Raw genomic sequence first — 16,377 nt, 5'->3', positions numbered from 1 at the left:
AGGAATTTTGCATTGTAATATGACTGTAATCTGATGGGAACCAGGGTATGGAAATGCCACACACACACACATACACACATACATACATACACACACACACACACACACACACACACTCCCCACCCCAACCTCCCGTGTTTGTTTCATATGTTTGAATACAAAGCTTCCTCAGTTCCTGGACATCTTTGGGATGAACTGGGAAGTGTAGCCTGGATAAAGAAGGCATATCAATGGGGCAGGGTTTGATGTTTCAAAAGCCATTATTATTCCCAATTGGCTCTCTCTACCTCCTACTTGCCAATCAGGATGTGAACTCTCATCCGTATTTGTCACCATGACTTTGCTATACCATCCTGGACTCCGGCCCTCTGAAACTATCATGCCAATTAAACACTTTCATTTGTAAGTTGTGTTGGTCATGGGGTTTTGTCACAGAAACAGACAATTAACTCATCTGGCAGCTGCTCAGTCCATGAGCATCTACCACAGCATCTCAAACTGATGCTAAAGGCCCAGGGGTTTCCTGGAGAAGGGCTTATTTTCATTCTCTATGGGAAGCCTAAAGAGGTTGGTTGTACTTAGCAAAGCAAGGAACAGTAAGCACTGCAAAGGAGCAGATGAACTTGCCAACAAGAGTGGAAGCCTACCAACCAAAAATCTTTCCTTCCTGCATGTTCTTTGATCTAGGACGGTACCGAAAGATGCCTCCCATGCTTGTGATATGTCTCCTCACACCTCTTAAGCCAATCAAGACAATTAATTCCTCACAGACATATTTGTATAGACAATTTCTTCCTCTTCGAGGTTTCTTTTCCAGGTTACTATAGGTTGTGTCAAGTTCACTCCATCATAGCCTAGGTGTCCCAGCATGCATTGCAGACAGCTCGAGCTGAGCTAAGGCATACGAGAGCTGTGTTGACGTTAAGCTTATGATCCTGATTCAGGGTATTTCTGTGTCTTGTGAATCCCTTTTGAAATTCCCTTCCTTAGCTTTGGGAAGAAGATGACAAAACGGAGGTAAATAGATTCGGGGTTGTATTATTCTTATCTGACGTTAGTGACTCAAACACACCTCTGTGATGTTCCATAGCATGAGAGTTGGTCATAAAGATGGTCCAAAAAGGCGGCCTTTAAGCACATGTAGCTAACTTACATTGGACCACTCCTCCTTAAATTGTAAACATGGAAAATATGGTGGCCGGTTTGACCCATAAGCCAGTCTCAAGGATTATTTTTTTTTTTTTTTTGGTTTCTAAAGTTTAGAGGCATTTAGAAAACTTTGTCCAACTGTTAGAATTTGCCAATCATTTCTTCTTGTCATGCCCAGTTTTACAAATGGTTATAAAGGGAACCCAATGGGGAAACTTGAAGTCAAGATTGATGCCCCACTTATTTGTATAAGGAAGCTTGGTGGTTCATTTATCAGCTCCCACTAAGTCGCATTAACTGCTTCTCCGGGTTGTAAATCATTCTTATTAAGCTACAGGGATTTCAGGAAGAAATCTGGGCATGCTAGTAAGGGAGAGGGTAACTCACCCCAAGTGTTCTTAAACCAGAAGGTTCTGGATTCAGCTCATCCTTAAACCAAAACCTAAAATGCCTCATTTTTTAATAACATTCATTGTTTATGTTTGTTTGTTTTAAAGAATTATTATTTACTTTATATATGTGAGTACTTTGTCACTATCTTCAGACACATCAGAAGAGGGCATCGAATCCCATTGCAGATGGCCATAAGCTACCATGTGGTTGCTGGGAATTGAACTCAGGACCTCTGGAAGAGTAGTTGGTGCTCTCAACCGCTGAGCCTTCTCTCCAAACCAACATTCCTTGTTTTTAATTCATCAAAAATAAGTACTCTATTTCACAGCAGCAAACAGGAAGCTTACTACTATCTATAAATTTTCATAATAAAAAGGATAGGTCTTTTCATTTTAAATCCCTTTATATTCGATGCTGTTTCTGGCCGGTTGCTATCTTCCAGAAAGCCAGGCTTAGTCAAAGACAAGAGTGCTCACCCCCAAAGTACACTTTACATGACTTCTTTTATGGAGACCTAAAGCTCTCCACTAGAGCTATCACGATGCATGGTACAAGACAAAAAAAGGTGCTGTGTTTTCTAGAATCATAACTGCAAATAGGGCTGAGCCCTGGAAGCACACTCTAAACCATTCATTGTCCTTTGTATACATGTATACATCCGCTGTGCCCCATCGTGTCAGATAACTCCGGCTAGCATTCTGTGGGCAAGCATGACCCCATTCATTCTGCAGAGCGGTGAATAATTCATATAGTAAGTTTTACCCTGGGCGAGATACATTAGCATTGGGAGGCATTCAAGGAGAGTCATTCAAGCAACAAAATGGCCATTCATGCTTTTGATGTGAACCATTGAATCTTGCCAGTTGAGTTAAAGAATGAATGAAGTCAATTCATCAGACATCTCACAAGCATCTGTAATTCCACTGCCATGAAAATGTTCCATTCTTGGAGTGGTCTTACCTGAGGTGGGAAACGTCAGACATTGCAACTCGGAGCAAGTCTGAACTGGTTGGCAAAGGAAGGTGGTTCAAAGCATCCCGACTCTCTTTGAGCATGGAACTCTGTCTCATCTTGTTCTCCGGGCCCCTTTTTCTCTTTCTTCTTTAGACACCCACCCACTGTGAAGAGAATGGCTCAGGGGTAGCTGGCTTCACTTGACAGTAACTAACCTTTGCTTGGAGTTGAGGGGCTTCATTACACTTGGCAAGGACTGGCTATTGCTGTCCTCTGGTTGCTTTTTAAAGACACAGACAGGAAGGGTGTGTGTGTGTGTGTGTGTGTGTGTGTGTGTGTGTGTGTGTGCGTGCGCGTGTGCATGCCTTTAAGAATTCATTTGTGAAAGCAAAAGACAGCATGGACTGGATGTTCTGTTTTGGCCTCCATTGTCTTCGGAGACTGCATGAGAAAGGTCTCCCGTAAACACCCGAGCAGCCAAATGCCCTCCCAATAGGGTCTCTAAAAAGAATCAAATTTTCCCTAGAAGATGCAGCAGAAGAGAGAGCATTCCTCACAGGCAGACATTCTTTTGTTCCGACCAACTCCCTTCAAGCATCTGCCTCACCTTTTCTACTCTAGGAGTGGGTGACCCTGCCCGTGTTAGCACTGTGTCTGTAAACTGACTCCTGCCTGTAAATCTCAGACCACGCTATGGAAGGTTTCTGGGAGAAAAGAGGCAGCTGGAACCAACCAAATATTCATAAAAGGGAGAAACCCAAAGTGCCAGGCTGAAGTGTGAAATTGCCATTACCCAACCCTTCGATAACCTCCCCGCATTATATTTCTGTGCGGCCTTCTTCCAAAACCGAAGGTTCAAACTGAACACTCACCCCTTGCAGATTTCCACTGGGCCTTCTGAACTCAAAACTGGAGGCTTTCTGAGGTATGAATTCCAGGGGCAAGAGAAAGAGAAGTACTTTAGGTTAGCTTTGTCTACTGTATTAACACCCTCACTGGGCATTTCTCTTGAGGTTTTATGTTTATTTTATTATATGGATGTCTCCTTGATAGTTCTCTGTGCATCACACTTATTACTTTCCTAGACTAGGAGAGGGTGTTAGATCCCCCGGGACTAGAGTCACAAATTACTGTCTTGAGAATCGAACCCTGGGTCCTTTAGGAGATCAGCCAATGTCCTTAACCGCTGAGCCACCTGAGCACTTCCGATACCCACGTCTTACAAACGAGGCCCAGCTAGGATGGAGGACGTGCTCCATTCACAAGCTCCGTTGAAACTTGATCCACAGGACATCGAAGTGTTCTTTGGACTGCCCTACAACCAGACGGATAGTGATGGGATCTCTAGGGTAGGGCTGACAGTACCTTATTCCAGGTTTCTCACTAACTGCTTTCCCAGACACGCCCCTCTGCCCATTTCTTTCGTGCATGCGTCCCTAGACAACAAGGCTCCACCCTGCGCTTTGTAACAGCCAGTTATCACCAAAGACACAGCGTCCTTCCGAGAGGCATATGGTCAGAGGGAATGAGCGACGGATCACTGGCATTTCCTTTTCAGAAAACGCTGATTTTTCCCATGATCCTTTGCGTCACTGTCAGCCCCAAAGGTCTTTCGTATGAGAACTCTATGAAAAAGTTTGCTCTCAGGCTGCCCAACAGTCCCTAGAAGAGGTGTTATTCTTTCTACTCCTCGGGCTGTTTGCTCCTCTTCTCTCCCTGTTCTCCATCCCTTCAACCAGGAAGGGTGATGCCACCTTTATGTCAATATGAATGGAGTGTTTTCAACATGGACCTAAGTTTTCTCTCTACAAACCTGATGACTGGGGAAGGGCATGGGAATGAGGGAGCTGCTGGGATAGTTGATGGTTTTATTTATTATTGTATCTTGCAGGACTGGATATTGAACCCAGGGCTCTGTGTGCTATGTAAGCGCGTTGCCACATCCCCCAGGTCTCACATTTATTGACTGTGAGCTACAAATTAACATTACGTCACTGTTCTGTTCTGGTCTTGATTTTGATAATGATGCCCTGGTCATGTTGGAGGGCATAGCAACCTTTAGGTAATTTACCATTTAAGCCCAAAGCAGGATACCTTCAAGTATTTTCCTAAATGGTTTGGACAAAAAGAGGAAGCAGAAAGTAGATAAGAAAGAAATGAGGGAAGTCTGCGAAGCTGCCACAGTGAAGCACAGAGAGGCTGACCTCTGGAAAGTTCTGTGTGCTAGTTTTATGATTTCTCTGTGCATTCCAATGATCTGTGAAAGTACCACTTTACCAATAAGAGTTTTCAAGGATGAATGGCTAAGAATGGTGGATCCTCTTACAGAGAACCAGAGTTTGGTTTTCAGCACCCAGAGTGGGCAGCTACCAACTTCCTGCCATTCCAGATCCCAGAGATCTGACACCCTCTTCTGGCCTCCAGAGGTACATGTGTGCCGTGTGTGTGTGTGTGTGTGTGTGTGTGTGTGTGTGTGTGTGTGTGTGTTCTAGTTTTGTTTCTATGACTGGGAAGAGACACCACGACCATGTCCTTATAAAAGATAACATTAAATTGGGGCTGGCTTACAGTCTGGGAGGTTCAGTCCACTATCATCATGGTAGGAAGCATGGCAGCATCCAGGCAGGCATGGTGCTGGAGGAGCTGAGAGTCCTACATTTTGTTCCAAAGGCAAAAAGGAGAAGACTACTGCCTTCCGGGCAGCTAGGAGGAGGGTCTCAAAGTCCACCCCCACAGTGACACACTTCCTCCAAAAAGGCCACACCTACCCCAACAAGGTCACATCTCCTAATTAGGCCATGCATACTCAAACCACCTCAGTGTACATATGAGTACACACACACAAATAGACATGCAGACAATGTTGTTAAAATGAATTTTAAGAAAAACAATTTTGCGTCAATATTTTTTAGCTGTGCAAGGAGCTAGTTTCTGGACCTCCTTGTGAAAATGAATAATTTTGGAAAATAAATTCGGAGATGTCCCAGAGATTTCCCTTCAATTTAGAGATGGAGAGAATTCCAGAGTTAGGTAAGAACCCTGTGAGCATGTGCCCTGGAGCAGGACATGGTCACAGCCTCCTACCCAAACACTCTTCCCAGCACACGGGTCCTTTGCTCTTCACGGCCCTCTTCTTGGCTGTTTCCGCCCATCTGCTGGCTTTATCTGCCTTACTCAATGTCTCTTCATCATTTCTATGAACTTCTTCAAAAGTGTATCACTCACCTACATATCACACCCACTCTGTGGGATTTGAATCAATGCCGTGTAACGTCCGTGCCAGATAAGCTTGGGAGATATGAGATCAAACAATGAGGAACAGGCAACCTCAGTGGAAAGCTTCTAGGGGCTTGCTGTGGGGAGATGGTATGAGGATGTGCAAGCCCGCTTGGAGATTGGATGGGGGAATTCATTTGGTCATTCATTCTGTCTGTGTCTCTGTCCCTCTCCCTCCCTCCTCCTCCTCCTCTCTCTCCTTCCTTCTCTCTGTTTTGTTTTCATTTTTAGTGTAAGAGGTTACACATTCCCAACTGATTTTAAAAAGCTGGTACAGACGTCTGGTGGGTGACAACACCCATATTCCCGGGGCTGTTGGAAACCTTTACCCAGTACAGCCCCAGTAGAGATGGTAAGTAAAGTTAAATCCTAACTCAGGCTTCCCATTTGCAAAAAAAAAAAAAAAAAAAGAAAGAAAGAAAGAAAGAAAGAAAGAAAAGAAAAAACCCAAACAACCATATGTGGACAAGTCAGCAAATCTCTCTGAGCCCACTTCTTCCTGTTTAAAACAGAAGCAGTACCGATATCCCAGAGGGATTTGCGAGTGCTTTTTCATTGATATTCTTCATGCCCTGTTGTAAGCTGACAGCTGTGTGCCCACACACACACACACACACACACACACACACACCCTCAAAAAGAAATTAAATCCAAGAACAACCCAGGGAGAATGTAAGGAAGGTCACGTTTACAAAACAGTATGTGGCAGAGTGGTTTAAAGAGAACTATGTTCTAGTTCCTGGCTTGGTAATAACCAGGTAGTTAAACCCATTCAAAGGGGGAAAGAAAGGCTGAGAGATGGTGTGTAGACAAAGTTTCTGCTGCACAGCATGAAGACCTGGACCAGGGTTTGATTTCACAGACCCGTGAGGGAGAAATAAAGTGTTAGAGGCTAAGAGATTACCCAGTAGGTAAAATTGCTTCCTGTTGTAAGGGCTTGAGTTAAAAAAAAATAGCAGGGCATAGCTGCGTGCCTGTAAGCCTGGTGATGCAGGGGATGAAGATGGGAGTTGAGGCTAAGTTGTCAGTAAGAAACCCCGTCTCAAAGTAATAAGGAGAGCAATAGAGCAGGGTACCCAAAGGTCCTCTTCTGGGCTCTGTGTATACATGGATGAACATGGGCACAGGAGCACACGCACGCCCACGCACGCATGCGCACACACATGCATATGTACATGTATACATACCTTCATGCAAATGAAATAAATAAAATTTAAATCAAGTAATAAAAGCTTTAAAAAGCAAAGAATTGAGGCATGAGATTGTCAGGTGCTGAAAAGTGTCTCAGACACAAATAGGGAAGGCGGTGTTAGCTTTGATGTGTGATTTTTTGGTAAGGCCGACCCTGAGGGCCTCTGTCAGCAGACTGCATGAAGATCTCAGTCCAAGGTCTTGGCAGCCTTGTGGAGAGCCAGCGCTGTGCTTAGAGCGGAAAAAGCTTTTGTTCCTCTTGACCTGGGTCAGGAGATTAGAAATGGTTGCCAACTGGCAATGAGCGACCACGTTGATTATCTCTCTACTGACACCGCGTGCAGGCAATGCCACCATCAAGGGATTTTCTACCATAGGCTTCATTTCTAACCAACACAGGTTCCAGGGGACCAGCTGGTTCTGCCAGGGCTTTCTCTGCCTTTAGGTTGCTTCGGGGATGTGAAACATCTTTGCTCCCCACAAAATTCTTTTAAATATGTAATCCTGTTTTTCATGACACTTGGAAAGGGTTAGGATGCGCAGCACGTCCTAAACTCTGATCACATTGCTGGGGTGAGGCGCGTGCACCCCGGCTCGCTCCTAGTCCACCATGCTGCTAGCTGCTGATGTTTTTAGTGCCGCCATCTTGCCCATCAGACAATAGTACTGACACCCTCCAGTGTGGCATCTCAAGTGTTCCTCAAACACCTCCTGAGCCACACTCTCAGGTCGTGATGTTTTGAGACAAGGTCTCCACAGGCAGCATAGGCTGGCCTTGAATCCAAACTCCTGCCTCTGCCTCCCGAGTGCTGAGATCACAGGCTGTGCGCTACCACACACAGCTACTTGTGTTCTATGAAGCCCTATCTTACCATGCAAAAATTCTTCTGGGAGTCCCCACTGGACATAAAACAGCAAGAAGGTGTGAGAGAAAAGCCACTTGCCCAGACTCTGTATGGAGACCCGCAGCCAAGCAGAGGTGCACTCTGGGTGTGTGTGGAGGGCAGGAGAGCCATGTCGTATGCATCAGTGAGGGGCCGCCTTTCTTCCTGGTAGTCGAGACAGAGGTCAGGGATGCGTCTGTGTTGACTGGGTGAACTTGGCTTGGGGTTCTCCTCTTCCAGAGCCCGAGAGGTATTGGAAGAAGATGGAGGTTTGTACTACACTGGATCCCGCAGAACTCCGAAGGCCATAAGCCCAGAAAAAGGAAGTGGTGGAGACAATTAAGAAATCTAAGCAGAAACGGTTGCAGGAGAGAGGACCTCAACGGCTCTTTTAACCACATCCGAAATTGCTTCAAATTGTTATGCAGGACAGTAATTGTCTCCTGGGAGGCAGCAGGCAACTGGGCGGGGCCGGCCTCTCCTAGCCATGGGCAAAGCCCCTCATAAATACTGCATGTTGTGAAACCAGAATTTTCTCTTCTTGCAGCGGGTCACTCCAACGCTCCTTCTTTAATTAAAGAAACGTGGCTTCCCAAAAAAACAAATACCTCCTTCCATAAAGATTAGATGTGGATGAAAAAGAGAAGAGGAAAAGGTTCTCCAGTGGAGACATGAACCTTCGAGAAGCCACCCATGCAGACGCTGTGATAGGTGACTGTATGATTCCAAGAGCCAACACAGCTCGATGACACCCCGACCTCACTCAGCTGCCGGGTGACCCTCAGACTGCTTCCAGGGGTCCGTGGCTGGACTGGGCTCCATGCACCACAAGGGTTCAGTGTGGAGAGAATGTTTGTTTTGCTGAGCTCTCTTTCTGCACCAACCCTGATTTGGTACCTAGACCTCCCAAATTCCTCCCAGAAGCATTTTGTGTGTGTGTGTGTGTGTGTGTGTGTGTGTGTGTGTGTGTGTGTGTGTGTGTGTGCCATCTGGTGGATTTTCAAAAGAATTCGCAGCAAACATTTCACCTCTGAGTGTTTTGATCTCTCCAAGAATCTCCATGATGTCTCTGCAGGCCAAATCCCCTGAGTCTTTTCTAGCTGATCTGCTTATGCCTTCCATACGTGCTCGAGCACGTGTGTGTGTGTGTGTGTGTGTGTGTGTGTGTGTGTGTGTGTTGTGATGCACACATCCTGTGAATGTGCCTGCCTATGCAGTTGCATCTGGAAGCCAGAGGTAAACATCTGCTGTCCTCCTCTGCCACGCTGCCTAATATTTTGAGACATGATTTCTTACTGAGCCTGAAGGTCACCATTCAGGTGTGACTGTCTAGCCAGCTATGAGACTGCAGGCGGCACACACCACCACATCTAACTTGTATGCATTGGCTGGGATCCACGGCTGTCTTCCTGCCAGCCAACCAAGCGCTCTAGCCAGCAAACTATCTAAGTCCTCAGCCCTGACACAGACATCTATTTTGACTTTTGAAAAAAAATTATTCATATTTTTGAATGAGTAAATCAAGCACAAAGCATAAGGTCTGGAAGGTGCATTGAAGAGAAGGCTCTGCCCAGCTCCAGACATGAGAAGTAACCTCCGTTCATCCTGCGAACTCCAGGAATATTCAACTCACATTTATTACATCATATTCGAAACACATTTATCTCGTCATATTATGCTCTGCACTGGCTTTTACACTTAACACGTCTTGGAAAATGTTCCATGTCAGTGGGTATTTTACTGATTTGGACAATGATGACGTGCACTTTCCAAGACTGAAATGTGTCTCGTTTAATCTGTCCCCTTTCTGTGGTTACCTGGGTAGGTTTTGATCTCTCCTTATTTCCAACAGTACTGTGATGACTACTGCGTGTCAGATGAGAGTTTACATGTAGGATGAGGCCATGCAGTAGAATTGTTAAATCAAAGTCATTTGAGCTGCTCTCCAAAGAGACAGCAACAGTGCAAGCCTGTGTGAGCCATGCATAAGTGTACTTTGTATTATTGAAACACGACTTTATCTTTGCCCGTGATAAGGTGGGAAAAATGGCACCACACTATATTTAGTTTCAATTTGAAATGAGATAACCATTTTCTGTGTCAAAAAAATTTACATTTTGTGAGCTGGCAAGATGGCTTAGCAAGTAAAGGCATCTGCTGCCAAAGCCTGATTAATGTAAGTTTGAGCGCTTCTCAACCTATGGGGTCGAGGCCCCTTTGGGGTCAAATGACCCTTTTACAGGAGTCACTTAAGACCACTGAGAGACACGGGCATTTAAATGATAATTTATAACAATAGCAAAATTACAGTTATAGAGTAGCAACGAAAACAATTTGATGGTTAGGGGCCATCACAAAGTAAGGAACTATATTGAAGGGCTGCAGCCTTAGGAAGGTGGAGAGCCACTGCTCAGACCCCAGATAGTAGAAGGAGAAAACCCATCCCTGCACATTCTCCTGTGACTTCCACACGCACCCGGTACATGTCTGTCTCCACCTGTTCACTCCAGCTCAATGAGTTAATTAAACTGTATGTTATGAATTCATTGATTTTTGTCTATTTTTTCCCCAAATTGTTGATTTGCTTTCTTCATTGTAGCTACTTGATATAAACAAATTTATTCTCATTTGTATCCGCTGATAAAGTTGTCAACTCCATATGCTTTTTACAGATAGATTCTGATTGGCCTGCATGAGGTCCGAAGTAACTAGTGAGAGACATCACAACTGTATACAGTTGAGCCTTCTTGTCCCGGGATAGCAGGCTGAGCAAGCCAGTAAGCAGGGTTTCTCTAGATCAGCGATTCTCACACTTCCTAATGCTACAGCCCTTTAATACAGTTCCTCGTGTTGTGGTGACCCCCAACCATACAATTATTTTTATTGCTACTTCATAACCATAATTTTGCTGCTGTTATGTATCCCAACTTAAATATTCTTGACCACAGAGGTTTGCCAAAGGAGACATGACCCACAGGTTGAGAATCACCGCTTTAGGCCTCTGACCCAGTCCCTGCTGCCAGGTTCCTGTCCTGACTTGTCTCCATGAAGGACTATGATCAGAACATGTAAGCTGAAAGTTTCTCTCCCAAGTAGTTTTGGTCATGGTGTTTTATCAAAGCAACAGAAACCCACAGTTCCCAACCTAGTCTCTAACCAAAAGCATCTAATCTTGATGTCCTGTTACCTATGACTTCATGCAAAATATAAAATACTATTTTGTGTGGTTTCAGTTCCCAGTGAATGCATGTCACCCATCACAGTTTGCTTTCTCTTAATAAATAGCGATCTGTCTAGTGTAATCCATATTGACGTGTGAAGGCTAAGACCAGTCGTGACAACGGACACTACAGTTCCTCGTGTTGTGGATAGCTAATAGCATCTAATTAGTTTTATTCCTCTATTGTTGGATATTTGACTAGTCTTATTAACATTTTATTAATACCAAATGCAGAAACATCCGCACACTCATCTCCCATGAGAACGCATAAATTCTTATGTCCAAGATATATACTTAGAAGTCAATCTGTTGAGTAGGCACCCTTTCAGTTTTAGGGGATAGTGCAAAAATTCTCTCCAGTTCACACTCCCACAAGCAAAATACCAATATTTCCCTTTCTCTTAATATTCACATGCTGTTAGCCCTGGTGGTGGTTACAGTTCTATTGTTTTTGCCAATTTGTCAAGTATAAATAATATCTCATTGTTTAAGATTGAACCTCTTCAGTTACCACTAAGGGTGAGCATGCTTTTATACTTTCAGCCATGATTTTTATTGAGATTACTATAAAATTCCCATGCAGTTATAATAAATAACTCAGAGGAAGCCCTTAGTGTCTGGCCCAGTGTTTCCTCCATGGGAACATTTTATAAAATGTTACTCTAAAATCACAGGCAGGACGCTGGTCATACCAAATCCCATCATAACTCAAGTCTGAAGTTTCACGTAGACTTACATGTAAAGATTTAGTTATTATTGTGAATGAGTATGCATGTATGTTATGCATGGATGCACGGATGTGTGTGAACAGTGCAGAGGTCAGGAGGAGGGATCAGATCTTGTAGAGCTGGAGTATGAGGGGTTGTGATCTGCATGTCAGGCCTGAGAACCAAACCCGGGTCCTCTGCTAGAGTAGCAGGTTAATACCTTCGGAGTCATTAATGACTGCCGAGCCATCTGTCTCTCCAGCCTCTCACCTGCCCCAAGTGTGTGCTTTTAACATACGTTTTCACAACTCAACTTATCTCTCCTGGGACTTGACTGTTCCTATCCTTCCATGAGTTCCACTATTTTTTATGTATATATGCTATGTGTACACACACACACACACACACACACACACACACACACACACACACACCTCTAAGGAAGCCTTTTGTCTGGCTTATGGTTACAAATAGATCACCTTTATTCTACCTATGCTGTCAGATAGTTTAACTCTTTTTACCGTGATTTTTATATACTCAGTCAAATAATATACTTTTATGTTTAAATTAATGCTCTTCTATCCTTTTTTAAGAAATAAATCCCTCCCTTGAAACCACAAACCACCAGTATGATTTTTAATAATTCTTCTCTCTGTAATTTCAAGGAATATTTTAAAGAACTTCTCATTTGATTATTTTTAATCCACCAGAAGGCTGTTTTGTGAATGATATGAAACATTGATCTAATTTATTTTTACATTAAAATCAATTTCCCTATCATTGATTACCCCATTTCATCTCTCACTCATTTCTTTCCTCCATGTACGCTTAGCTCACTCCTAGGCTCTCTGTTCTCCTCTGATGATCTATTCTTCTGTCCTGAGCCAATATCACCTCTGTTTTATTACCACAGCTCTATAATTAATCTAATACCACAATGTACAAGTCTTCACCTTGTTCATTTTTTTTGCTTTGGGCTACTCCCAACTGGCCCTTCTGGCCCTTTATAAAAAATATTCTAATTTCACATAAAAGATACAATTCGCTTCTGAGGAAAGACCTCTGTGGGTTACAAACTGGTGAGCTGTGCTCTCTGCTCTGTTCCAGTGTTAAAACACTGCATCCTCTCCCTCCCTCCCTTTCCCTCCCTCCCTCCCTCTCCCTCCCTCCCTCCCTCCCTCCCTCCCTCCCCCTCCCTCCCTCCCTCCCTCCCTCCCTCCCCCCCCTCTCATTTCATCACTCCTCACAAAGGCTAAATGACATGGTTGAGATGAATAGATTTTCCAGGATTTCTAGACTCTTCTCATAGGGCATGATAATGTATTACGTTATTTATTTATTTTTCATTACTTTATTTATTTGAATGTATATGAGTGTGTGTCAGGGGTTCTCATGTGCCACAGCATGTGTGTGGAGGTCAGAAACAGCTTGCCAGAGTCAATTCTCTCCTTCTACCATGTGGTATCTGGGATCCAACCCTGACTGTCAGGATAACTGGCCGCTGCTTTACCCTGAACCACCTCCCCTATCTCAGCCAGTGTTTCATACATGTTCACTGATGCTCGTTTGTTGGATACAATATTCTGCATGCACTGTTAGATCAAGCTCCTAAATTAGTCTACACAAATCTACACTTTACTAATGTGCTGCCTAGTATTACACCGACTTCATATTGGCTAGAGTCATTTTGAAAGAGGAAACCTCAACTGAGAGAAGGCCGGCACCAGACTGGTCTGTGGAGCATTTACAGGTCACAAGCATTACAGATGATTGGTGTGGGTGGGACCAGATGATTGGTGTGGGCGGGACCAATCCATGGTGGGAGGTCCCATACCTGACCAGGTGGCCCTGGATGTGTGTGTGTGTGTGTGTGTGTGTGTGTGTGTGTGTGTGTGTGTGTGTGTAGAAGTCCTTAAGTAGCACCCCTCCATCAGCTCCAGCCTCCTGGTTCCTGCTTTGAGTTCCTGCCCTATCTTCCTTGGTTGGTGGACTTCAGTGTGTAAACTGAAATAAACACTTTCCTCCCTGAGTTGCTTTTGGTCATGGTGCTTTATCGATGCACTAGGAGCCCTAAGACATGCCATAGTTTTTCTTCTGTGAACTAGATCAGTTTCTGAAAGAAATATATTAAAGTCTCCAACTCTGATTTCAACATACCTCTTTGTAACCTCTCCCATTTTTTTTTTAAATGAATTTCGCAGTCAGAGGTATATGGGATCTTGTGACTGATGAATGGTTTCCACTTCCCCTTCTTGATTTCAAAGAACTACAGTTCCCAGAAGGCATCTGTGTTCATTAATTACATATATTATAAAAATACTCTAATTTCTGGTGCTGCTCTAGAGATGGGCCACTTCTAATTTGGGGCTCTGTGCATAACCAGTTCCATGTTAGGTGTCTGTAAGATGCGAGGACACATCACTCCTCACACGATACAGTGCATAGAAAAGTGGAGTGGATTAATTAATAGTTATATACTGCAAGCCACTGTGCATTTTTAATTACACAGTATAATTTTTAATTAAAAATAGATGAGCCATCTGGAAAACTGCAAAAACATACTAATTTAAACTAAAACGCTTTCTTCGGGTATCTGCAGTTGTCTCTTTTCTCGTGTGCTCCTCCCTGGCCTCCAGGCACCCAGAGTTCCTTGCAGTGCCCACCTGTTCTGATACAGTTAAGATACCACCACCTTTCTGGAAATACGTGATCAGCTCCATGTTGCCCCCATGTGTTCTTTGGAAATTGCTGAGAAACCAATTTTGATGGGAATTAAATTCAGGCTTTAGTTTTTACTTTGGATTGATTGAAGATAATGCTGGCTGTGTGATTTGCTCTGGTTTAAATAGGCTAAGAATGGAAGGAGTAGGGATGATGCTTGCCTCAGAGTCTTGTTTGAATGATCCATTGAAAATAGTACAATGCTTAGAAAAGTTATTTTCTTTCTTTTGCTCCTTTTCGGTTTATCTCACAGGGAAATGTGAACAATTGTCTATTCACCCCAAATAGAGACCAGGAATAAAGCAAACAAATGAAAATGCTGTGTCATGTTTAGTAAAGCAGTGAGTTTACTGGGGGTACTTACAGAGCAGGAGGGGTTACTTACGGGAGCATGGGTGATTCAAAGACAGCTTCAACACTAAAAAGCTTCTTCATGGGTGATGAAAGCTTCATCTTTAAAGTTCCCCACAGAACCTGTAGGCAGCTCTGTCAACCAGAATAGCCTCTCTCCAGGAATTGGTACTTCCTATATAACCTTGAAGAGGAGCTTCTGAGTCTTGTAGCTTTCAGGAACTTCTTGAGCCTCATAGGTTGTGCCTACTTCTTAGGCCTTTGTTGTGCATTAAATGAGAATGTCCTCCATAAGCTCATATATTTGATCCCTAGCTGGCAAGACTTTTTGGAGAGTTTAGGGGTGTGTCCTGTTGGAGGAAGTATATCATTAAAGGCAGATTTTTGACATTTTAAAGGCTTGCCATTTCCAATTCTTTCTGGCTCTCATTTATGGTTCCATATATTAGTTCTAACTATCTAGTTCCTGCCACTATGCTGGCTGCCTACTTCTGTACCACCCCACCATAATAAACATTATTCCTTTGGAACAAGAAACCCAAATAAACATTTCTTCATGTTGCCTTGCTATGACAATGCTTCATCATCATGATAGAAAAGTTACCTAATATAGCCATGTAAGTTTTGTTGACTTCTTCATTTCATATGAATTTCCCTCCCCAGTTCAAGAGGAAATGTTTCCCTTTTGGGGAAACAGCTACACATCAGACCTTAAACTGACAACTGAATGAGAGACAAAGCTGAGCCCAGTGTTGATACTCATGCATAAAATCTCAATATTGCTGAACCTGGAGGTGCAAAGTGTAGACAGTGACTTTGCCCGGAAGAAGAAACACAGCAAACAGTTTCTCTAAGAACTGCTGTGGACCAAGGAACATGGTACCAGAACAACCTGCAGAGAGCACCTGCAGAAAGCACCCGCAACACCTGAAACAGCTGCAGAGGGTACTTGTAACACCTGCAGAGAACACCTACAACACCTGCAATACCTGCAGAGAATACCTGAAACAACCTGCAGAAAACACTTGCAACACCTGCAGAGAACACCTGCAACACCTGTACCCGGGCACAAAATGAGAACAGAAAGGAAGTATACACTTTCAGTGCTCTTCCACATGCTATTTCTATGGTCCTGTGCTCCTTCTTGACTTCTGACTTCAGGTCTCTAGTGCACTGAGCCCCATGCCCAGTAAAGAACTGGCATTCTAGGGATGGTAAGATATCTCAATGGGTAAACCCTGACCACCTGACTTGATCCTAGGGCCAATGAGATGGGAGGAAAATAACTAACTCCTGAAAGTCGACCTGCATGCCTACACATATACACAGACCCACAACATACAATATACAGCTCCACAACACACAACAAGTGCATAAATAGTAAAAGTTTAAAAAATAGCATTCTATCCACATCATCTAGTAGAAAGGGATGGACAAATGTACTGACATTGGCATCAAAAATCAGTCAAAGGCACTGTGTACTTTGTATACATAATCTTGTTTAATCTCCAAACAATACTATATAGCTCCC

Source organism: Micromys minutus (genome assembly GCF_963924665.1).
Source record: "Micromys minutus genome assembly, chromosome: 25".
Lineage (NCBI taxonomy): Eukaryota > Metazoa > Chordata > Mammalia > Rodentia > Muridae > Micromys > Micromys minutus.
Note: the sequence above shows the minus strand (reverse complement) of the source record.